At 40.0% G+C, this 24,023-nt stretch overlaps 1 long non-coding RNA gene across 4 annotated transcripts; it reads left to right on the top strand.

Moving 5' to 3' along the window:
- The first annotated feature begins 134 nt into the window (after positions 1 to 134).
- On the top strand, positions 135 to 9,358 carry LOC135704932 (uncharacterized). Of its 4 annotated transcripts, none has more exons than XR_010517814.1 (4): positions 135 to 2,240; positions 2,769 to 4,398; positions 4,477 to 5,609; positions 5,641 to 9,358. It is a non-coding gene; the product is annotated as an uncharacterized LOC135704932 (long non-coding RNA). The 4 variants fall into 4 exon arrangements; XR_010517813.1 differs by having other exon boundaries at positions 2,769 to 4,803; positions 4,847 to 5,609; XR_010517815.1 differs by having other exon boundaries at positions 2,769 to 5,005.
- The last annotated feature ends 14,665 nt before the right edge of the window (positions 9,359 to 24,023 follow it).

The following is a 24,023-nucleotide window of genomic DNA, read 5'->3' as shown; positions in this document are numbered from 1 at the left end:
CGGCCGCTGAAGCTAACGCGAAGCTGCTTAAAAATTTGTTGAAGTTTGTTCTCCAAAAATGAGTAACATTTACCTATTTTTTAGTCAAATTTCTTCTATTTTTTTAATAGTTCAATTTTTAATGAAAATAAGGGAACTCGAAACGTCGAACTTGTTTGAAGTATTCAGAATTCCTCTGAAGTGGCCAAAACGTTTCTGAAGTTCACAGAAGTTATTCGAAATTTCCCAGAACTTCCCCAAAGCTAAAAAATCACGGAAGTGTCCAAAACTTCTTTGGAGATCTCAGAACTTCTTCAAGAGTGTCCAGAACTTCTTCAAAGCGCCTGAAATTTATCTGGAATGCCCAAATCTTCTTCAATGAAATCTATTGAAAGCTATCGGAACTTACCATAATAGGTCTTCAAACTTCCGTTCCGGAATTACCCTAAAGTTTAAATTCTTAGAATTTCCATGAGATTCTCAGAATTTCCCGCAATTTTTCAGATACTAATGGAACGTCTTTTAAAATTTTCTATAAGTTCTGACGCACATGGAACTCGTAATTTCGTTTAAGGTCTCTGGACTGTGTTCTTGGAACATCTGTAAAGTTCTTACAATGCTTGCAGTAGTTCAACGAACGTACCTGAAGTTATCGGTTTAGGGACAAAAGGTCGAAAGACAAAAGGTCTAAAGGGACAAATGGTCGAAAGGACAAAAGGTCAAAATACTTTTTATAAAGAAAATCATATTTCGATTTTTTGTCATAGATTCCATGTTCTTCCAGAGGTTTTCGGGATTTCCCTCATGTTTCCACAACTGTCCGGACATTCATGGAACTGCCCTGAACACTCTTGAAACTTTCCTAAATATCTTTAAACTTGCGTGAACCGTTCTGAAGTTCTTGGGAAGCTCCTGAAATGTTCTTGATGTTGTCCTGAAGTTCTCTGATCTTCATCTAAGTTCATGCAATTTTATTGAAATGCATGGATCTGCATTGATGTTTGCACAATTTACCCGTAAGGTTCTGTAAACTTCCCCAAAGTTCTGGACTTTCCTGTGGTTCTTGAAGCTTTCCTGAAGTGTGTTTGAAATATCTCTAAATGTAACAGATTTTCCTGAAGTTCATGGAACATCACTATCAATTCAATATACCCTTCTTAGAAGAACACAATTTAAAAAAATATATAAGAGACCCTAAACCCTAAAGGTCCAAAGGGTCTAAAATTAAAATGGGTCTGAAGGTTTAATGGGCCTAAAGATCGAATGGGTCTAAAGGTCGAATTTTTCTAAAGGTCAAATTGATCTAAAGCTCGAATGGGTCTAAAGGTCCGATGGGTCTAGCGGTATAAAGGTTGAATGGCTCTGAAGGCTGAAAGACAAAAGGTAGAAAGGAACAAATGATCGATTTTCGATCTTTTGTTTATTCGACCTTTTGTCCTTGTATCGTTTTTAAAGCTATTTTGTCATTTCAACCCTTTTTCATTCGAACGTTTGTCCTTTCCATCTTTTATCCTTTCAACCGTTTGTCTTTCAAAATAACAACAGTTCGAATGGGTCTAAAGGCCGAATGGATGTAAAGGTCGAATTGGTCTAAAGGTCAAATGGGCCTAAACTTCGAATGGGTATAAAGGTGGAATAGGTCTAAAGCTCGAATGGGTCTAACGGTATAATGGTTGAATGGCTCTGAAGGCTGAAAGACAAAAGGTAGAAAGGAACAAATGATCGATTTTCGATCTTTTGTTCATTCAACCTTTTGTCCTTGTATCTTTTTTAAAGCTATTTTGTCATTTCAACCCTTTTTCATTCGAAAGTTTGTCCTTTCCATCTTTTATGAATGGGTCTAAAGGCCGAATGGATCTAAAGGTCGAATTGGTCTAAAGGTCGAATGGGTCTAAAGGTCGAATGGGTCTAAAAGTCGAATGGGTCTAAAAGTCGAATGGATCTAAAGGTCAAATTGGTCTAAAGCTCCAATGGATCTAAAGGTCCGATGGGTCTAGCGGTATAAAGGTTGAATGGCTCTGAAGGCTGAAAGACAAAAGGTAAAAAGGAACAAATGATCGATTTTCGATCTTTTGTTCATTCGACCTTTTGTCCATGTATCCTTTTTAAAGCTATTGTGTCATTTCAACCCCTTTTCATTCGATCGTTTGTCCTTTCCATCTTTTATCCTTTCAACCGTTTGTCTTTCAAAATAACAACAGTTCGAATGGGTCTAAAGGCCGAAGGGATCTAAAGGTCGAATAGGTCTAAATGTCGAATGTGTCTAAAATTCGAATGGGTCTGAAGGTTAAGTTGGCCTAAATGTCGAATGGATCTAAAGGTCGAATGGTTTAAAGGTCAAATGGGCCTAAAGGTCTAATTGGTCTAAAATTCGAATGGGTCTGAAGGATAAATGGGCTTAAATTTCAAATGGGTCTGAAGGTTAAATGGGCCTAAATGTCGAATGGATTTAAAGTTTGAATAGGTCTAAAGGCCGAATTTTCCTAAAGGTTAAATTGATCTAAAGCTCGAATGGGTAAAAAAGTTGAATGGGTCTAAAGGTCGAATGGGTCTAAAGGTCAAATGGGCCCAAATGTCTAATTGGTCTAAAGATCAAATGGGTCTAAAGGTTGAATGGGTCTAAAGGTCTAATTAGTCGAGAGGTCAAATGGGTCTAAAGGTAAAATGGGCCTAAATGTTGAATGGGTTTAAAGGCCGAATGAATCGAAAGGTCAAATAGGCCTAAAGTTCGAATCGGTCTAAAGGTCGAATAGGTCTAAAGATCGATTTTTTTTCTAAAGGTCGAATAGGTCTAAAGCTCGAATGGGTCTAACGGTATAATGGTTGAATGGCTCTGAAGGCTGAAAGACAAAAGGTAAAAAGGAACAAATGATCGATTTTCGATCTTTTGTTCATTCGACCTTTTGTCCATGTATCCTTTTTAAAGCTATTTTGTCATTTCAACCCTTTTTCCTTCGAACGTTTGTCCTTTTCATCTTTTATCCTTTCAACCGTTTGTCTTTCAAAATAACAACAGTTCGAATGGGTCTAAAGGCCGAATGGGTCTAAAAGTTGAATGGGTCTAAAGGTCAAATGGGCCTAAAGGTCGAATGGGTCTAAAGGTCGAATGGTTTAAAGGTCAAATGGGCCTAAAGGTCTAATTGGTCTAAAATTCGAATGGGTCTGAAGGATAAATGGGCTTAAATTTCAAATGGGTCTGAAGGTTAAATGGGCCTAAATGTCGAATGGATCTAAAGTTTGAATAGGTCTAAAGGTCGAATTTTTCTAAAAGTTAAATTGATCTAAAGCTCGAATGGGTAAAAAAGTTGAATGGGTCTAAAGGTCGAATGGGACTAAAGGTCAAATGGGCCTAAAGGTCTAATTGGTCTAAAGATCAAATGGGTCTAAATGTTGAATGGGTCTAAAGGTCTAATTGGTCTAGAGGTCAAATGGGTCTAAAGGTAAAATGGGCCTAAAGGTTGAATGGGTTTAAAGGCCGAATGAATCGAAAGGTCAAATAGGCCTAAAAGTCGAATGGGTCTAAAGGTCGAATAGGTCTAAAGATCGAATTTTTCTAAAGCTCGAATGGGTCTAAAGGTCCGATGGGTCTAGCGGTATAAAGGTTGAATGGCTCTGAAGGCTGAAAGACAAAAGGTAAAAAGGAACAAATGATCGATCAAATGGGCCTAAAGGTAAAATGGGCCTAAAGGTTTTATGGGTTCAAAGGCCGAATGAATCTAAAGGTCAAATAGGCCTAAAAGCCGAATGGGTCTAAAGTTTTGATTGGTCTAAAGGTTTAATGGGCCTAAAGGTCAAAAGGCTTTAAAGTAGAATGAGTCTTAAGGCCGAATGAATCTAAAGGTCAAATGGGCCTAAAGGTTAAATAGCTCTAAAGGTTGAATGGGTTTAAAGGTCAAAAGACAAAAGGTACAGGCTGAGACTGTATTTTAATGACTTCAAACAAGTTCGCAAAAGGAGAATGTAATTTTTTACTATTTGCCTTTCTTTCAAAGCTGCTCGACTTTTAAAACTGGGGTTTAAGGTGACCCTGCACTTTTGCAGATACATTTCACGTGTGACCATTATTGCACAAAGAAATTGGTCATCATTTGTAGATTTGTACATCAATTCAGTATACTCTTCTTAGAAGCATACAAATTAAAAAAAATAAGAATAATGTTTTTGATCTTTCAACCTTTTGTTCATTCGACTATTTGTTCATTCGACCTTTTGTTTTGTTGCTACAACCCTTTGTCCTTCCCATCATTGACCTTTAGTCTTTCGAAAGGACAACAGTTCGAATGGGTCCAAAGGCCGAGTGGGTCTAAGGGCCAAATGGGCCTAAAAGTCAAATGAGTCTAAAGCTCAAAGGTCCTAAAGGTCGAATGGGTCTAAATATTGAACGGGTCAACAATTCGAATGGGTCTAATGGTTCTAAAGGTCGAATCGTTCTAAAGGTCGAATGGTTCTAAAAGGTCGAATGGGCCTAAAATTCTCATGGGTCTAATGGATCTTAAGGTCAAATGAGCCTACACACTTGGAAATGATTACCGTCTTCGGTACTTTTTACCGAACTGTTCGGTAAAAATCAACCATTCAATTCATTAGTTTTAAGGCTTCAAAACACGGAAAACTTCACCACAATGGCAAGACTCGACTATCTAAACTAGGCTGGCAGTGTTTTGACATTAAAATCAAGTGAAACAGCTTTTGAAATGAGGGTCAAAGTTTTACCGAACGCTGTAAAGCGGTTGAAAGTTCGGTAAAAAATTACCAAAGTCTACGTGTTTAAAGGTTGAATGGGTTTAACGGGTCAATGGATCTAAAGGCCGAATGGGTCTAAAGGTCGAATGGGTCTGAAGGCCTAAAAGGTCGAATGGGTCTAAAGGTCCAATGGGTCTAACGTTTGAATGGAATGGAAATATCGAAAAAGACAAAAGGTCGAAACTTCAAAAGCTGATGGAAACATTCTGAAACTGAAATTTCATGACTTCAAATCAGTTGTCAAATGGAAAGGAATGAGTCTAAAGGTTGAATGGGTTTAAAGGTCGAAAAAGACGAAAGGGACAAAAGGTTGGAATTTCAAAAGCTGATGATTTGATTTTCAGGTAGCTTTACAGGACAATCTTTCTTCAAAATGAAAAATCCAGAACTTTCTACCTTTCGTCCTTTCACCCCCTTGAGCCTTTTATCATTTCACCCTTTTGTCCCATTCGATAGTTTGTCTTTTCGACATTTCGTCTTTCGAACTGTTGTCATTGATTCATCGGAATCTATGACAAAATGTCAAAAGAACAAAAGGTCGAATGGACAAATGGTCGAATGGACAAAAGGTTGAAAGGATAAAAACAATTTGAAAGGACAAAAGGTCGCAAGACAAAGAGTAGTTCCACGTCAAATGACACATGAGAAGAACTCGTCCGGCTTCGGTTGGCATGAAACTGTTTATAATTGTTTGGTACGAAAGGACAACAGTTCGAATGGGTCTAAAGGTTGCATGGGTTTAACGGTTCAATGGATCTAAAGGCCGAATGGGCCTTAAGGTCAAATGGATCTAAAGGTCGGATAGGTCTGAAGCTGATGGAAACGTTCTGAAACTGAAATTTCATTACTTCAAACCAGTTTTCAAAAGGAAAGGAATGGGTCTAAAGGTTGAATGGGTATGAAGGTCTAAAGGGACAGGTCGAATGGGTCTAAAGGTCATCTAAAGGCCAATGGTATGTATGAATGTAAAGAAAACCACTCATTGTTGCAGGCACAACCATTAGACAGTGGCCTGTCCTCCTCTTACGACTTGATCAAGTACAACACCTGATTGCATTCAATTCACCTTTGTATGAAGGGCCAAACACGAAGGGCGAACCCGTAAGCAGAGACACTTACCCTTAGTCCGCGGGATTAAGGAGAATCTCCTTCCAAAGGTCATCTAAAGGCCTAATGGGCCTAAAGGTCAAATGGGTCTAAAGTTCGAATGCGTCTAAAGGGAATAAAGGTCAAAAGGGACAAAAGGTTGAAATTTCAAAAGCTGATGTTCCGATGGCTTCAAACCAGTCTTCAAATGGAAAATGTGACATCAGACTGTTTTCCCGTCTAAGAAAGCAGAACGTTCTTTAAAATTTGAATTTCAGGTAACTTTGCAGGACAATCTTTCTTCAGAATGAAAAATCCAGCCCTTTCGACCTTTAGTCCTTTCAACAATTTGCTTTTTCGAGCCTTTTATCATTTCACCCTTTTGTCCCATCCGATAGTTTGTCTTTTCGACATTTCGTCTTTCGAACTTTTGTCATTGATTCATTGACAAAATGTCAAAAGGACAAAAGGTCGAATGGATAAAAGGTCGAAAGACAAAGACTAGTTCCACGCCAAATGACGAATCGGAAGAACTGGTCCGGCTTCGGTTGGCATGAAACTTTTATAATTTTACAAGATCGAAAAAGGGCAGAATTTTGGCAAAAATGTGAACCATTGCCCATAACAAACAATGGCACATAGTTTCATACAAGTCGGAGAAGGTCGAATCAAATTATAAGTTATTTTTTTCGCTATTTGGCCTGGAACTGCTCAAAAGGTTGAAATCATTGAACGTTTATTTGGAAGGCTCAATCGCGTTAGCTTTACGGAGTCGATAATTCATTGTTTTCAACAAAATTCACTTATGTCAATGTCCAGAAGGAGTCACCCGAGGTTAGAGGGGTACATTGTCGATGGATAGGGTCAGGGAATGAGCTTTGGGGGTGGTCAGATAAAGAGTAGTTTTTAAAGAAGTGAAAGTCATATAAAATCATATTTCTCTTCTGAGTTTTCAGTTTCAGAATATTAACATCAGCTTTTGGCCCTTCGAGTTTTTGATCCTTTCGACCTTTTGTCCCTTTGGACCTTCTATTTTTTTTCCTTGATTTGTTTTCCATACTGACTACCAATGCTACCGACGCAAGGGAAGCAGGCTTGCTATCGACCCATCAACTCATGGACACTTTAGGGATCAACGACTTCACTTCCATCGGAGATCAGTGATCAAAGAGTTTTGCCTCAGAAAATTTCGACGACGCCGACTAGGATTGAACTCAGGCCCTTTGGAGTGAGAGGCATTCACGCTTACCACTACACCATCGGCGTCGTTCGTTCGACCTTTTGTCCCTAAACCGATTCATCATAGACCATTTTGTGCGCAAAAATTGCATATGTTTTGTACTGAACTATACAGCACTGACAAACAGACGTACCTCTTTGTCGTCAACCGTCGTACACGCATTTAACGTTCAATTTAAATATTATTACTTGCTTTAATCTCTCACTGCAGCGCTGGTATCGGATCACGTTGACGTTTTTCATAACAAATCGCTGTCAAACTCATGTTGGCAGATCTAAATTCAAACATTTCTAGATAGAGCTGGAATTAGGGCATAACAGCTTTTGTAAACAATGACTTCTATCGTTGATTTCTAGATACTCCAGGCACTCCTACACAAACCAGCATATCCATCGGATAGGGGAAGTCTTCCCCCACTCGATGGTGATGTCGGTTTGCCAGGGAGAGCCATGAATTTCGAGAAATCATCGTTACGCCCTAATTTCAGCTCTATCTAGATTTGTTAGGTTAGTCAGAGGAAAATAATAAACAACTTTACATGGCGATGCACCCGCTTTTGGGCGTGCGATAAACGTCACTAATGTTTATAAATTCTGTCGAACTTGTATGCAACATTGATTGCAACTTGGCAAGCAGGCGTTTTTACACGAATAACTCACGAGATGTCGTTAGTGAGTTCCGTGACGATAAGCAAAATTTATGTTAAGAGTTACGTCTGTTAGTCTGTGCATACAGTTTCATTTTTTCATCAGATTAAAAATGTTTAAATCTTCACAGAAAAATTGAAAAGTGAGCTTTTTTTAATAAGCTTTTTAAGCAAAACTTACAAAAGGGGTCATATTTTGATATGTAAGATTTTTGCAAAATTATCAAAGGAAATTCGCAATGTATATTTTTTTTCTCTGGAACGTCCACCAATTTTCCTTAGACTTAGATCCCAGACGTCATTTAGGGCTGCGTTCCATTTGACTAATTTTCACTTAAATTTGACAGATGGAAAAAAAAAATTAATTCTGACACTCCAGGAAACAAATTTGACAAACACCTTCTCGAAAATTGGACGACCAATTTATTTTCGAAGTGTCGAATTTAAGTGAAAATTCACCAAATGGAATAACATTTTCTGTGCTATGATGTACTGAAAGTCATCGAATATGCCATTTTGAAAAGTGAGGAGCGAGTCCAGAACAAACTCGAATGATTGCCTAAAAGTTTCACGGAAATCGGAGAGTCGATCGCGTCTGATATTCGTTTCTCTTTATTGCTGGAAGTGCTCAAAACGGAAAAAGAGCATAATTGTAGCAAAAAGTTTCGGACTTTAATTTGCACTCACACACACATCTTTAGATTTAACTATTAAACATACAAAAATACACGCTTTTGGCATTATATAAAGAAAACAAACTGAACATTTCGCATCTCTATATGAACAAAAAATTTAAAACGGAAATCTGAGGAACACCCACAAAAACGATAACAATTATAACCAGCAGCAGCAGCAAAGTAGACAAGGTGATCGCATAAAAAAAATACATAAACATAAACAAAGCATTTCGTTTCCAAATCTGTAGTCGCTAAAATTAGATGGATTGAAACATAACATAGAAGAAGAAGATGAAAAAAAAAACATTGGTAAGAACAAAAATCTTAATAAGCAAAAAAATACATAGTAGCATTAATTTTAGATTACCTAACCCTCAAATAAGGCAAAATTATCGCATACAAAATTGATGGAAAAAATAACCAAAAAAAAAAAGAATAAAAATACACGATCATATAATTGGTAGCTGGTAGGAATAATTTTTGGCAACACTGCGCCCGAAGGCGAAAAATGTTTAAGCAAAATGCAAATGTCACTCACCAGCGCAGCGCGCAACGAAACAAACAAACAAACACACACACACGATTGCTTAGATTGAAATCGGGAAAAAACGTCAAAAAGAGGTCACCTTGTCAACTTGATGTTCTACTACTGCAGCAACTACTACTACCATTACTACTACTGCATGCATACCAGCGAAAGAAAGATCCGGTTTCCTCGCTTCTCAGTAAATTGATGAAAAAATTAATGCATAAATTTGAATCATAACCTAAAGAGTTACACCCAAAAAAAAAAAAAGAACACACTCATACATATTATATTCGATTTGAACAAAACAAAAACATAATAGAAAACGTTTGATGAAATAGATAAATGGATGAAACATTCTTACCTCATATATTGATGATATAAAAAAAAAACCCCGAAAGGAAAACATATTTAGGATTAAAACGCATGTAATTTGGATCATAACAAAGCAAAACGAAAAATTCTTACTCTGTAAAAAATTGTATTTTATAAACAAACAAACGAACCCACACAGACATACACATACACACACACACAAACAGACCGCACCCAGGTTTGGCTGATTTGACGTTTTTCGGTTTCTTTTCGCTGCAGCAGCAAAATGTAAACAAACAAATAACCCCCCTCCTTTGATTTGCCTATGTAGGAGGGTGTCACAATACGGAAAACCACCGGAAAGTCTTGACTTTTGTTTAGTCTTTTGTTTGGTTTTAAATTGGGAAGGAGGCGAAAAGAAGCTCTATCGATAACGCAAAACTTGGAAAACATTTGGACAAAACCTGCCTCCCCCTCCCCCCTCAGTAATAATATAAAAAAAACGAATGAAAAAGAAATATTTGACACGGAAAAAAAAACATGGATTTAGATTTGATTATTAATACTACTACTACTACTTCTACTACTACTACTACTACTACTATTTAATGCTACTACTACTACTACTTCTACTACTACTAAAACTACTACTACTAAAAAGCGAAGAAGTAAATCATGAATTCTACAAACTATTTTTCGTTCTTTTAAGAAGTACATTTCTTAACTAATTTCGTTTAATTTGAAATAGAACTGTAAGGCTTTTTGAAGGAAGAAGAAGAAGAAGAAGGAAAAAACTATATAATGAAATAAAACTAAATTATAAAACTAAATGGAAGGGAAATGCATCGATTATCGAAGGAAGAAAAAAAAACCACTAAAGCTAAAGCAAAGCGTAAATTTTAAGTTTAGGTAAAAGAGTACAAGTAAAACAAAGCTAGCATCGGAAGGACGCACTCACACACACCCAAACACAACACCCACACATCGTATATTGCGCTCTTTTGTTTACGTTCACGGACACACAGCAAAACAAACAAACAAACAAACAGCAGCGCCATTCGCTCCTTTGACGGCCTTTTCGGGAACCATCGAGAAGCAAGAGAGAGAGAAAACAAAATCTAGATAAACATTTCAAAAGGTCCTATCTGACATTTGTAAACAAATCGAGTTTAATGCTTCTCTGTGCTGCAGAGCTCACCATCTCTAAGTATTGTTCTAGAAATTTTAATTATCAATATTCAGAAAATTATAAAAATATGTGAAAAAAACGTCCAATTTGAAAGTTTTTATAATATCGCACAGCTCTCTGATTGGACCTTAAACATGTTTACAGTCCAATCTGTCATTCAACAAAAAAAAAATACAAATGCTATTAGGACCTTTGTTTCATCTCGTGTTTCACGTGGAATAGAAAAACTAAAACTCATAATAGTTAGTTGGAAATGCTATACTAATATGAACATGAAGTTTTAGAAATTCCTATGGATCCAACATCTAACTGGGAAGTGGGATATGAGAAAGTTTCATTTACGATGCCTGTAATCAATCGCTCTGCTTCTGGTATGGAGTTGACGAATTAATTGCGATTCCAGGAGTACACCAAGGCAAAAGCTAATTCAAAATTCTGTCAAATCCGACATGCGATATTACAAGCGTGAATTTGGACGAGGATTTCGATACAATTGCGGATCAACCACTTGAATTGCCAAGTGCTAAATTGGACGATTTACGCAAACTGATGCCATATGTCAAGCAAAAAGATTATTTTGCAACATTGCAACAGAAAAAAAAACAGGAAGAAGAACAATAATACGGTTGTAGACCACTTTGATGTGGATCTCAATCCACTGGAGGACAGCGATGTAGATTTGATCGAATAACATGAATGAATGTAAATTATTGATGAACAGCTTGAGCTAATAAATGTAAAACGAATGATGTAGAATGAAAAAACAGAGTTTGTTTATAAAAATATACCGAATATTAAAAAATATGCAAATTTTCCATACACTTACATTTTTCCTGCATACATCAGAAAAAAATAATGGACAAGTTCTTATTATAAACGTAGTTTACTTAATAAATTGGCAAAATAGTAATTTTAAGCCCATCAACAATTACAAATAATGATGTAGTTGTAATTATCTGACCTCTAAACCGTATTCTTACCAAGGTCCTAAGTAACATTAACTTTGCAATCAGACCAATTTGACAGGTCCTAACTGATACAGAAAAAAGCCAAAGGTCCTATGTAACAAAACCACGAATTAAACCTGAAAATTATGAATAAAACGAAGAAACATACACTTCAGTCGAATTCTATGTGTTTCCTATGCATTTGAGAATACAAAAGATTATCGTTTTATGTCGTAATTAAAAAAGGCATTTAAAAATATATTGCAAAAGTTCAAATCAATTTTTCTCCAATCAGCTTCAATGACAGATAGGACCTTTTGAAATGTTTGTCTAGAAATATCAGAAAAACAACCAAGCAGCCTACTACTTTGGGAGCATCAGCAGAGCTGTCAAACCGGAAAAAAACACACACACACAAACACATTCATACGAACATTTTCTCTAGCGTTTAGGGTGAAATCCGCCAGGAAAACAAAACAAAAAACACACACGCACGCATTCGTTATCTTCGTTTATTTAAGAGAAAAAAATAAGTAACTTAACATCCCCAAGGATCCTTCCGTCGGTTCCGGAAGCAACGCATCAACAGAGGGAAATGCTTTGCCGGAACCGAACCGAACCGAACCGAAACCGAACTGCAACGCCACCACCAACACAAGGAGACTGAACTACAACGTAATTAAGTAGGTGGCGCTGTGGTTCCTCCCTCCCCCCCCCCTACCCTGCACCCCACAATACAATCCCAAACCCCCCCCCCATCGTTCATTTAATTAGTTCCCACGAAATGGAAAAAAAAACTCGTGCTTTGAAGCTGTTGTCTTTCTTCTTCAGTGACACACATACAACCACATCTAACAAACAAACATGGCACGCAAATGCATGAATGAATAGAAAGTAGTAGATTTTCCAACTTTATTTTGAAAACGAGAAAAAGTACATTTCAAAACACTCTACAACAACGCCAGAAGGAGAAGGAAAATGGGACGAATCAGATGAAGAAGAAGGAGAAAAGTCTTAGTTACAACTAAGTACAATTCAGTAAATTATAATATATATTTTTATTTTTATAATTGTTTAATTATTAAAACGAAAAAAAAACAGAAAAAGAGAGAACTACGTTAGGAAAGACTAGATATGAGTTAGGATATAATGCAAATATTGACATGCCTGTGTGATAATAGTTTATAATCTTGTCATTATCTGTATTTATATCTCCCTCAAGAAGAAAAATTAACTATAGTTTTTTTTTGTGTAAAATATACGTTAAATAATATGAAAACTGAACCAATATTATTGCATAAAGATTATATTTTTATAACTTTTTTACTCTTATTTCTATTCGATCGCAAGAGCCGCCGTAATTCAATTTTTTTTTTTTTGGTTTCAACAGCCAACTTGAGTTAAAAAAAAAAACAAACACAAACATACTGACAAACATACATATACAATACAAACACACCCCGTCAAACGCAAATCAAAATAGCCGTAATATTACACACCAAATCCGCCGTTTATTTTAGAAAAGCTGTTGACAGCCGACAGTTCAATGTTTATATTTATCACTCACTCTCACACTCAAATACAGAGAAGTCACACCGTTGTTTTTCCTGTTACAAACTTCAGTGTTATATACAAACAGTCATATTATCTTATTATTTTATACACACTCACGAATCAAACAATAGATCGCACTACTCCCCCCCCCCCCCCCACGCCCTAAATATTTATACATATATACACTCACCTTTCCCTTGCCAAACACAAACACACACACCGAATACAATTAAAACTCCCGAGAGAAAAACAACCGCAGTGAACCAGCGCAACCATGGAAACAGCAAAACAAACAAAACAACAACCTCCCGCCCAGCCACTCTGACAGATGGACAAACATACCGACACACGCAAAACCCAAACCGATCAGAAAAGGGTATTTTTTTTGCGAGCGCATACCTTTTTCCGTAGGCCCCACCCGCGGCCCCTTGAAATCGCACGTAAGAGTTTATGAATTAAAATTAAACAAACAAACAAAAAGTCGTAAATTCAGACAGTAGAATCAAAAGTCTTTTCAAATAAAATACACACACACACATACACACATACATGAAAAAAACAACAACAACAAGAGAAAGAAGAACTACCTCAGAAACTTATTATAATGGAATGAAGACGAAGTGAATGATTAATTTAAAAATAAAGAAACAAACTAATAACTATAACAAGAAAAAAAAATCTAAGACGATGGAAGGAGGAAGCGAAAAAAATCCTATATATTAAATGTAGTTTGTATTTATATAATGGAAAGCAGCAACTCTGAATTGAAACACGCAAAAACTCTTTTGATCAGCAACAACAACAACAACAACAACTAGAAGAAGAATAAAATGAAGAAGCAACAGTAGTAGCTGGATGAAAATTAAACCACTTACCATTTTGATTTGTTTTCGCTCTGATTAAAAAAAAATTGACAGCAACAACATCCGGAAGCCGCTGTGGAAATTTAAAAAAAAAAATCTGTCAGAAAAACGAAAATATCCAATACGTTGGTTACTACGATTGTTTTCATTTGATCATTTGTTGCTACCAAAAGCGCGGAATAGTCAGCAGTCAGAAACTCAACCGCGTGGGTTGAGCTGAGATGCTTCTTGGACCAATCTTTCAATCGAGAAGCAGCCGAGCAAACCGAAAAAAAAATAATTAATAAAAAGTCAAAAAGCCCGAATTCCATAATTTCAAAATTTACTACCACTGTTAGAAAACAAACCTTTTTCGGCAACTCACGCATGCACACGTGCACTCTTACACACACACACACAGCCACATACCAGCCCCTACCAACCCCCCCACCATACCACACAATCAAACCGTTAAAGCAGATTTAAACAAGCGAAATAAGATAGAGCGCGAGAGATAGAGAGGAAAAAAAAAACAAGCGGAAGAAGAAAGAGAAGAAAATCACCAAAAAAATCGTAAAATTGCGGAAAAATTAAAAGAAATCTATACATAAATACACAGACAAAGACACACACACACACGCACGCACGAAGTCCCCTTTTACGTACCCAGCTCAGCAGCAGCAGCAGCAGCAGTCAAATCTCGCAGGAACTAAACTATGTTGTCTCCAGGAATCGATCGATCGAATTGAGATCCGCGCGCTTCAGCAGCAGCAGCAGCAGCAGCAGCGAAAGGGACAAAAACCGGAACCGGCAAAATCAAAGTTATCCTAGATGTTTTATTTTAAATTAATTTAGAGGATCAGGATCCGAACAGAACACGGACACACACACACACACACACACACAAACACAGTCGAGGAGTCGATAATGTAATATAAGAAAAGGGGAGAAAACGGTCCTGCCAGAAAAGAAAATAAAAAAAACCCCAAGTCCCCCCACCCCGAAGCTCACTCACACAAAGCAAAACAAGCAAACTTTGTCGAATGATTTTTTTAATTTTTCTGAATAAATTTAATTTTTCAAAAAAAAAAAAGAGAAGAGTCACTGTTTTGATTTTGGATGACACATTCCTGCGGAGTTCTTTGCATGGTTTGGTAGCCAAGCGTCTACTTGGATCTGCGGGATGCGGGTTGGGAAATTATGGAGACGCACTGTACGACGTTGAACCTGGTAGCTTTTGAGAGAGTTGGACGTCAATCAAGCAAGGAACCCGATGTATGTATATACATACAATCCAACTTCCACTTTTTTTTATTTGTATTTATTTGTATAGGCGGTTTCGAAAGACGTTGGTAGAGATATTGAAGTCAAACAAGCTGTAATTGTCTTGGAGTCTTCGACTTATCGAATCGATGGGATTGTTGGATCCGTACTGTGTTCATCTCGTTGGCTGGCGCAATAGCTGTCTAGATCGCAGCACTCGTTGAGAGGCGTAGATGTTGAGCTGACTCAGCAATGCAGGGCAGTCTATGTCGGAGCGTAAAATTTTGGCTCCTAAGATAGCTTGGCTGAACTTGCGTCTATCCACTAGCGGTTCAATACCAAGCAGCGCACAGCGGTGCTCGTAGGGTGGTAGTCGTAATGAGTCGGTCCATGGCAAGCCTCGTAGAGCACATCTCACAAATTTCCGCCGCACTGATTCGATTCGTGAAATCCACACAGCATCATACGGAGACCAGACGGCAGAAGCAAATTCAAGAATTGATCTAACTAGCGAGCAATATAGAGATCGCAAACACAGAGGGTCATCAAATTCGTTCGCTATCTTGAGAATAAATCCAAGTTGACGATTTGCTTTATCAACTATTTCCGAATAGTGCATTTTGAACCACACCCAAGTCTTTAACATGATCAACCCGATTCAGTACAGTGCCATTGATAGTATAGTCATGTAGGATAGGATTGCTGGTTCTTCGAAAGGATATGATACAGCATTTGGACACACTGACTGCTAGATGATTCAGTGCACACCAACTGACAAACAAATCTAGCTGTTGTTGCTATTGACGGCAATCATTGGTGCTCTTAACAACCAGGTAGATTTTCAAATCGTCTGCGTAGAACATAAGGCAGCAATTCAGAAGAACGTGGGACACATCATTGAAGAACAACGCGAATAACAGAGGCCCCAAGTTGCTCCCTTGCGGCACCCCACATCGAGGAATGAAAGGTGCAGACACGGCTGATCCAATTTTCACGAACAATTGACGGCCAGTCAAATATGATCTCAGTCAACTACAAATTCTCGAAGATGCTCCTAGTCGCTCCAGCTTAGCCAACAGAATATCGTGAATAATTGAGTCAAACGCAGCCTTTATGTCAGTGTATATGCTGTCGATTTGACCTCCTTGCTCCATTTCGCTGATGCAAAACGACTTGTATTCACACAGATTAGTGATGACTGAACGTTGGGGAAAAATCCATGCTGAGATGTTGAAATGTACGTTTTACAGGCCTGGAACATAACATCATTGAGAATTATCTCAAAGCATTTGGATCCGGCAGGCAACGAAGTTATTCCACGATAGTTCGACACATCCACTTTACTGCCTTTCTTGAAGATAGGCTGCATGTATGACATCTTCCAAGCGATTGGAAACTGCTGGCTTCGAAGAGAGAGGTTGAATATAGCTTGCAGAGGTGTAATCAACATGCCACTACATTTTTTCAATATGCACGCAGGAATACCGTCCGGTCTGACGAAAGCGACGATAGAGTCAGGGCAACGAAGTGGAATATCAGCGGACGGATTCGGACCTGTTGTGGAAATAAAGGAACTCGCGAGAAATCACTTTAACTACGTTCATTGATCGAGCGCAAAATACAATGCAACTTTTGGAATGATAATGATGTTCGTTGCCTTCTCTCTCATACCCCGAGTTGGCCAAGATATATAGAGAGGAGTAGAGGTGGGTTGAAGTGGTAACTGTTGTATCGTTCCACACTCCTCCTCAACGCTTTGCCACTTCACAGTTCCTTCTCTATTCCTAGCAGCTCGGTGAAGCGTCGGTGCTTCTCCGGACCTAGAGGCTTCGTCATAACGTCGGCGATCATCGACTCCGTGGGACAATACCCCAAAACGATGTCCCCTTTCTCACACAACTCCTGGATAAACTTTTCCTTTGTGCAGATATGTTTAGATCGTCGGCTTGTTCGCTCCGTTTTGACAAACGCCAGACAACCTTGATTGTCTTCCTTTAACACTGCTGGTGCTCCTTGTGGTTCGCCAAAATCGTTTAGCAGCTTTTGCAACCACACTGTTTCCTGACAGGCCTCCGACAGGGCAACATACTCCGCCTCCATTGTCGATAGTGTAACGCACTGCTGGCGGCGGCTAGCCCAAGATATTAAGCCACCACGATAGTAGAAGACTGACCCTGATGTTGACCTTCGGCTGGCGGAGTCGCCCGCCCAATCGGCGTCGGAGTATCCGACTAAACCTTCTTCACTATTTCCGCCCAAACGCAGATAGGAATCCTTCGTAGCCTTCAAATATCTCAACACACGTTTTGCGGTGGTCAAATCCGCTTCGCTAGGCGCAGAAAAAGTTCTTCCGAGAATCGCCGTGGATACGGCAATGTCCGGTCGGGCGATCACCGACAAGTACAATAATCCACCGACTAGGCTCCTGTATTTGGTCGCGTCTTCAAAATGTTCACACTTCTCTTCCACTTATAGGAACCCTGGATCTATCGGGCACCTAACGGTTTTAGCTTCTTCCATTCCGTTCTTCGCAATCAACTGTTCGATATAGTTCTTCAGTCGGATTTGGTAACAATCATCTCTCTTTAATACTTCTAGTCCCAAAAAATGGCGAACTTAGCCAAGATCAGTCAATTCAAACTCTTTACACGAACTGTTTATAATCTTCTTCACTTCTTCTTCGGATGGTCCAGCAAGCAACATATCGTCCACGTAGACGAGCAAGAACAATTTCTTCCCATTGACCGTTTTCACATACAAACACTGATCTGCAGCGGCCGAACTGAACCCAAGCTTCGTTAGGACACTCTTCAACTTCGCGTTCCAGCATCTGGCTGACTGGCGAAGGCCATAAATGCTCCGCCTTAGGCGGCACACCAGCTCCTCCTGTCCGCGGGCTACGGTACCGGGCGGCTGCCGCATAAAGATCTCCTCTTCCAATACGCCATTGAGGTAGGCGATCTTGACATCAACATGCCTGACCACCAGCTTCTGGCTCGCAGCAAAAGTGAGAAACATTCGCAGGCTGGCTTGACGCGTCACTGGAGCGAAAACTTCACCGAAGACTACTCCGAACTGCTGGGTGAAGCCCTGTGCTACCACCCTGGCTACCACCCTGGCGCCTTCGTCTTCGGATGCATCGAAGTACTCCTCCTCGTTGGGATCATCCTCGGCTTCTTCATCGCTGAACTTCTCCTTAAACGGCCGCAATACAATCTCGTCCTCAGCTTCCATTTGCTCAACGGATACTGGAAAATCCACCGATCACGTTCCGTTCCCGAGTTCTACAAACCGAGCATCTCGGCTAATGGTGATTGCAGCAGTGTCGGGATCAACGAACCTGTACCCCTTATGAGCCATGGAGTACCCCACAAAATTGAGCTTTTGCGCTTTCCGGTCGAGTTTGTTCCTCCTCACGTCAGGAACGTGCACATACGCTACGCTTCCGAATACTCTCAGGCGTCCCAGATCCGGCTTTTGCCCCCACCACAGCTCAAAGGGAGTCTTCGGCACAGACCTGGATGGCAACCGGTTCTGAAGATACGTTGCGGTAAGAAAGGCTTCGCCCCAATATCTCTTCGGCAGACCGGAATCGAGGAGCATACAAGTTGCCATTTCCGTTATCGACCTATGCTTTCTTTCGGCAACGCCGTCGGACTGGGGGCAGTCTTGTAAGCGGTCACGGTAGTCGACACATTTTCTGTGATAATTGACTGCCTTTGCTTCCGACACTTGCAAAACAAGCTATCATAGTACAGTACCAAACTAAAATGTCATTTGAAAGGCTCTGTCATACGACACTGTCGCCGAAGACCGTCACGTATGTATTGTGGTGGATACGGCCCTGCGCAAGCAATGCGCAGACGGACGATAAAATGTATGTAAACAAAAAGATCAGCATAAACGCGATCACGCCACTCGGGCAGCGAACGCAGTTTGTGCTGATCCAGCAGAAAGGGTCACGTCCGCCACCGCTAGGTAGGTTAAGTTAGCATAAGAGAGAAGTAATAAAATGATTCTTAGTTCTGACACGGAGGCGAGCAGTTGAGTTGATTTTATCATACCGAAAGCCAAGTGGCTAATACTAACAGATAAAGGGACAACTTTTCATGGCGATCCTGCCAGGAGCTCTAAGGAACAGTAGATGAGTGCTGCAAATTGTGTGCCGTTAATTGAACGCTACCGCCGCCGCGACGAAAAGTGATAATTAATGACGAACACAAAGTGTGTTTGATCGAGTTCGAACAGCGAGTGCACTGCGATGCGATGCGGCAGAAAACCAACCGGTCGCGAAAAGAAAGTTTCTGTGATTAACAGGCCAATAAACTACCATTACAACAGCCAAGCCTGATAGATGGTCGTTAAATTAGTGAAAACAGTGGAAAAAATTTAGTAATCAAACGAAACCGCGAGTGACAATATGGGTTGGTTCAGTGCGGACGAAATCGTCGCCGCACCAGCCGCCGCGAGTGGGGGACAGCCACAGCCCCAGTGTGGACATCATACAACCCAAACAGTGGCTCTGTGTGCCATGGCGGTCTTTGCCGCTGGCTATTTGATTTTCAAAGGAGTAGCGAAGATCAACCGCCACAACACTGAGCGCGTTGCCGAGAGGGCGGCACGCCGTGTGAATGCGCAAGTTTAAGGTTTGAAGACGGACTCCTCTCAATAAGTAAATTGACAAAACTTTGACCGATATTCAAGTGCAAGGAAAAATATTTGAAGCCACTGCTGGGAAATCTTACGAAGTGCTATTGGAAGTGCGGCTAAAGTCCAGTGGAAGCTGAAATTTACAATAAACCACCACCCCACGAGTGCGCATGGAAGAAAAAAAAGGCGAACCGTAAAAGACAAAGTGAACAAAAATTAAAAAAAAAAAACATTGAACATGTGGACAGTATCGATTTCTTTATAGTTGCTCAAGCGATAGAGCAATTTGAACGCGAAAAAAAAAAAGTTTTGGGAACGAATTTCCCGTAGAGACAAAAAACTATCTGTGGAAGTGATGGCCGCGAAGCGTGCAATCTTTGAAGCGGTATACAACCTGGCAGCAGGAGCTGCCCTGAGGATAAGGTCGGCAGGCCTCATCGAGGACTTAAACTGGGCCTACAACGGCCTCAAGATGACCGTAGATGCTGTGAAGCCCTAAGTGAGTCGCCGTGCTGTAACGACGAGAACGTAGTCGTCATCGTCGTCGTTGCCGGTTTGCAGAACAAAAAGGGAAGCGATAGTAAGTGCCTGATAAAATGAACTGATATCGGAAAACATAATCATATAATCAAGTTGCATAACACTAGTAACAAGTAAGGTGTGTTCTAGAACCTTTTCCAATATTCAATGTTTACAAGAAGAGAAAAAAAAAAAATAATCTCAATGCATTCAAGTGTAAATCTAATAGAGTTCTACTAATAGGACTCCCAATATTTATATAGGCAGTGGAAATTTTTGTTTTGTGCATTATAATTACTTACTTTAGCAAAGCAAGACGAACCGAAGCCATTATTTCACACTATGAAGCTATTTTAAGATATTTTCTGAAAACCTTCTAACTTCTTGAGTCAAATCCTCTGAATTGTCTATGTTAGGTCACATTGTAGGCATACATGGACCAATATGTAGAAAAAGAGACAGTAGTGAAAAATTTATTAAAGGCTGTTGCCACAGTTAACGCAACGAGCCCCCAATATTCCAAAAAGAAGGATACGGTGCTCAGACACGTAACTTCACTGCAAAAGTTTGTACTGTCATTAGCAAACAAGAAGATTGACAACGCGTTCGCAGCATTTAGGCTGCAAGTTAACCAATTTTTCATAAGAAAAGAGGAGGAAGACGGAGAAGAAGGAGAAGAAGAACAGGAAGAAGAAGCAGAAGGTGAACAGGAAGAAGAATCCGAAAGCGAATCTGACGAAGAAAAAACTAAGCCCATAATGCCGCCCAAACTGGATCTTAGCTTGGCAATCCGCGTCGTGGATAAATACGACGGGGATGCAGCCACGCTACAATCCTGGTTGGATAGCGTGCAGGTTCTTCGGGAGGACGATCCTACCGTCCCGGAGGCCAATTTTATTAATTTTTTGAAATCGCGGTTAATTGGTGCCGCGAGGGGATCCATTGATGGAACCCAAACACTGGCAGATACGACAACTGCCTTGAAAACAAAGTTCGCAATTCAACTTACACCTATTGCGGTGGAGGCTGAATTACGAGCTTTGAAGCAAAAGAACAAAACAGTGACGGATTTTGGCAGCGAGGTAGAAAAGCTCGCTACCAAATTAGCGTCCGCATGGGTTTCGAAGGGTGTGCCCTTCACCACTGAGGCCTCAGCGAAGCCAGTAGTGGAACCCATAGCAGTGCAAACCTTCATAAACGGTCTTAAGGATCAATCAGCAGCTTACCTAGTGAAATCTAGGAATCCAAAGACGTTGACTGCTGCTATTTCGGATGCATTGGAGGTGCAACCTCATGCATCCGCTGAGTCCGCAATGTGGGCTCAGGGGGGTTATCAACCTCCATTTTTCAACAGGGGAAACCGTAGAGGTAACCACCGCGGAGGCCGTGGTAACAATTACCATGGTAATCGTGGCGGTAACCGAAACTACGACGGGAATGGTCGCAACAATCGACCGCATCAAAACAACAATGGTTATCGGGGTAACCAAAATAATCAAGGTTACCGTGACGACCATGGAAACAATCGAAATCAGAATCACAACCGTGGTGGATATCACGGAAATAACAACAATAATAGCAGTAACAACAACAGCAACAACAACAGTAACCGCAGAAGAAATGCGAACGTGGCTGAAGAACCACAGCCGTCGCAACAGCAACAACCCCGAGAAGAAGCAAACGTAGGGGAGTTTTTTCGCTAATTCGATCAATACTAATAGAGCATTACGGTTAGATTTTCTAATCGATGCCAAAAATTTTAAGTTGATAGTGGACAGTGGTGCATCATGCTGTCTCATAGATCAACGTTATTTAACAAAAAATTTGAACAGATGCATTGATCCATCCCGTACCATAGAGGTGTATGGTATAAATGGAATTACCAACACCTTGGTTGATACTTATTTGGAATATAAACAGTTAGTATATCCTATAACTTTTCACGTGGTAGATCATTTACCAACCAGTGTAATTGGTCTAATCGGCACAAATTTTTTGAAAAAATTTGGTGCGAAAATCGATTTTGAACATTCTACGCTATCGCTAAGAGCGCCTCGATATGAGGAAAACTTCATAGTACCTCCCAGAACAGAAGTCGTTACCTTCATAGACACTCGGTATTCCAAACCGTTGGTGATTTTGAATGAGGAAATAAAGCCTCATGTTTTTATTGCGGGTGCAATTGTGCAACCGGTGCAGGGAAAGATCCCTGTCCGTATGATGAACGTTAAAAATAAGCCTGTAAAAATTGAGAATTTAACCATTTCAACAAAGCCTTTCGAAAACTATGATGTCATAGAAATCGAAAGCGCTTCCAAGCATAATGATGCGAGAGTGGGCGAGCTTTTATCGGAGTTGAACCTTGATGGGATCAACCCGAAAGACCAGCCAGTTATTCAAAAGCTGTGCATGAAATATAACGATATTTTTTGTCTGAAGAATGACAAATTATCGGTGACAAGAATTTACCAGCCATCACTCACGGTAAAGCCAGATGTACACCCAGTGTACACCAGGCCTTACAAATTACCACAAGCCCAAAAGGAGGAAGTCCAAAGGCAAGTGGATAAAATGATCGATGAAGGGATCATTGAAGACGCCGTTTCAGAATGGAACAGCCCGTTGTTGCTAGTTCCAAAGAAATCGACCGATGATAAAAGAAAATGGCGATTAGTTATTGACTATCGCAAGCTCAACAACGCACTGCAAGACGACAAATTTCCGCTTCCTAACATAGAAGAGGTAATTGAGTCGTTAGCCGGAGCGAAATATTTTTCGCATCTGGATCTATCTCAGGGTTACTACCAGTGTGAGTTAAGACCTGAAGATAGATCGGTGACAGCTTTTAGTACTAATAGGGGTCAGTACCAAATGACTCGTCTCCCTATGGGACTAAAAGTAAGCCCTTCAACATTTTCCAGACTAATGACCGTAGCAATGTCAGGTCTCAACATGGAAAAGTGCCTTGTATATCTGGATGACATAATCATCTTTGGAAAAACTTTAGAGGAACACAATAAAAACCTCGCGGAAGTTTTTGAAAGGTTAAGACATACCAACCTAAAACTAAATCCGCAAAAGTGTAATTTTTTAAAGACCGAGTTATTATATTTGGGTCATCTAGTATCTGTCGAAGGAATTAAGCCAGATCCTTCGAAGATCGAAATCATAAAAAGGTGGAGTAGTCCTCAAACAGCCGACGAAGTAAAGCGCTTCGTAGCGTTTGCGAACTACTACCGCAAACACATAAAGGATTTTGCCAAATTATGCAGTCCTTTGAATAAACTAACGCGGAAAAATGTGGAGTTCGTCTGGACAGACGAGTGTGAACACTCCTTCCAGTTTCTGAAGGAATGCTTCATGAACCCGCCTGTCCTTGACTACCCTGATTTTTCCCCGTCAAACATTTTTACTTTGCATACAGATGCATCAGGTAAGGCATTGGGTGCAGTCCTAAGCAACCAAAATGCTAGGCCAGTTGCATTTGCAAGCAAAGCCCTGAACAGTGCTGAAAAGAATTACAGCACCATTGAAAAAGAACTTTTGGGTCTAGTCTGGGCGATTCGACATTTTCGACCATATCTGTATGGTAGAAAATTCGAATTGTATACAGACCACAGACCGCTAGTATATTTATTTACATTAACTGACCCTTCGAGCAGACTGACCAAGTTTCGTCTCGCTCTGGAGGAGTATAAGTTTGACGTAATGTACAAAAAGGGCACGGAAAATGTGGTAGCGGACGCGTTATCACGAATTTCCGTAGAAGATTTGAAAGCTCTCACACCGCAGACTGGTTTGGTGTGTACAAGAGCTCAAGCCAAGAAACAGCAGGCGTCAGATGAAC

This window comes from Ochlerotatus camptorhynchus, unplaced genomic scaffold, assembly GCF_037179485.1.
Source record: "Ochlerotatus camptorhynchus isolate MF236.1 unplaced genomic scaffold, CSIRO-AGI_Acam_v1.1 ptg000022l, whole genome shotgun sequence".
In the NCBI taxonomy this organism is placed as follows: Eukaryota; Metazoa; Arthropoda; class Insecta; order Diptera; family Culicidae; genus Ochlerotatus; species Ochlerotatus camptorhynchus.
The sequence above is the reverse complement of the archived record's forward strand: the minus strand, read 5'-3'. Positions and strand labels throughout refer to the sequence as shown.